We start from the raw sequence: 1,811 nt of genomic DNA, 5'->3' as shown, positions 1-1,811 counted from the left end.
TTTAGAAAGCACATTACATTTTGCGCCTGTATCCACCTTCACGTTCACCAAATGTCTGCCAAACTTGAGTTCAGAATACCACTCGTCTTTGCTTTTTTCTACAGCTTCAATATTCATTCGATAGTCGACTTTCGAGCTTGTGCGTTGTTGCGTAGGTGTGATTGCATTAACAGCACCAATAAACAATTCTTCGTCACTAACTTCATGAACTGTTCTTTGTGACTTTTGTGTAGACGTTAGACATACCCGAGCAAAGTGGTTTTTCTTATGACATTTGTGGCATATTTTTCCAAAAGCTGGGCATTGCTTTGGAAGATGTTTTCCTCCACAGTTTCTGCAATTGTTCTTTAATACGAATCTTTGTCCTCGATGTTTATCTTCTTTTGTTTGACGTAAGTTTGTGTAACTTCCTCTTGAGGTTTTCGAATTCTTCCTAGCCTTCAGTTCATCGACATCTTGATAATTAGTAAGATCTTTTACTTGTTGTTCCGACAATTCGTTTGCACTGCATATGTTTAGAGCCTTGTCTAAAGTTAAACTTGTTTCGCGAAGGAGAATCTTTCTTACTGCATCACTGTTAATCCCACACACAATACGATCTTTAATAAGTTCGTTCTCGAGGTCACCAAACTCGCACTTTCGAGCAATACTTTTCAAATCTGTAACAAAGGAACTAATCGACTCTGACGGACTTTGCTTCCTTGTATGAAATAAATGTCTTTCGAATGTTAAATTCTTAAGCGGCATACAAATTTCTTCAAATTTCTTCGCTAGAATTTCTAGATCGTCTTTGTCTTCCTCTTCGTTGTAGGTAAAAGAATTATATCTTTCAACCGCATCTTTGCCAGCTAGATTTAAGAGGATGCATGACTTTTCTTTCTTTGATTTCCGACTATGTCCTGCAGCAACAATGTATATTTCATAGTTCTGTTTGAAGCGACGCCAATTCTCAGCAACGTTGCCTTCAAACGAGAGTCGTGTTGGCCTAGAAAATCCTTCTGCTATTCGATAAGAACAAACTTTTCCTAATCGCTACCACCATGTAACAAGTCTTGTATTTTAATGCCGGGCTTAGATAAACACAGGTTCTTATATACATTACACATGCATATTAAATAAGGAATTACCTACGTCATTACAGTATATAAATATAATTAGGCATGCAATGTCACAACTGACACATTCAACCATGTCATCTTCCTCCCTGACATATGGAAGGCGACATCTACAGTAAATTGGTATAAGAACCTTGTGTGATGTTTGTTCAGGGCTTGACATTCTTGGTACAGATGGAAACATTTGCATTTAATTTTGCCTTTAGTAAAACAATTCCACAAGTGACTTCGGATATTCCTCCTTTTGAAAGTTATCTTGCTGGGATCCTGTCCATAACACAATGATGTAGCAAAAGCAATGGCAAATATACCACAGTCATATCCATTTGTCTGTTGGGTGACTGGCTTTCGATAACATTTTCTGACTGAAGGTATAGCAGACTAGCAATTTGCTTTTTAACTGTGTTACTAATTCCTGAGTACATACTGTCATAGAGTTTAACAGCATTATTTTGGTTACAATGAATGTTACTAATGCATATCCAGTGATTCGCACCAGTGTGAAGAACTTGAATGAATTTACCTTTCATGACATCAAACTCTTGCACCATACCTAATGTTGTTGCTTGGAGGCCTTCCATGCTTGGGAATTGTTGCTTCAACAAATTTTGGGCCTTGCCAATGTGAATGTCTGTAAGCAGACCATTTTTGATAATGACGTCTTCATCATTTTCATTTAATTGATAATTTGGTGTC

At 37.3% G+C, this 1,811-nt stretch overlaps 1 long non-coding RNA gene across 1 annotated transcript; it reads left to right on the top strand.

Moving 5' to 3' along the window:
* Positions 1-1,067: 1,067 nt before the first annotated feature.
* On the top strand, positions 1,068-1,440 carry LOC124457681. Its single transcript, XR_006952728.1, has 2 exons — positions 1,068-1,238; positions 1,322-1,440. It is a non-coding gene; the product is annotated as an uncharacterized LOC124457681 (long non-coding RNA).
* Positions 1,441-1,811: the final 371 nt, after the last annotated feature.

The sequence above is a fragment of the Xenia sp. Carnegie-2017 genome, unplaced genomic scaffold (genome assembly GCF_021976095.1).
Source record: "Xenia sp. Carnegie-2017 unplaced genomic scaffold, XeniaSp_v1 HiC_scaffold_6, whole genome shotgun sequence".
In the NCBI taxonomy this organism is placed as follows: domain Eukaryota; kingdom Metazoa; phylum Cnidaria; class Anthozoa; order Malacalcyonacea; family Xeniidae; genus Xenia; species Xenia sp. Carnegie-2017.
The sequence above is the reverse complement of the archived record's forward strand: the minus strand, read 5'-3'. Positions and strand labels throughout refer to the sequence as shown.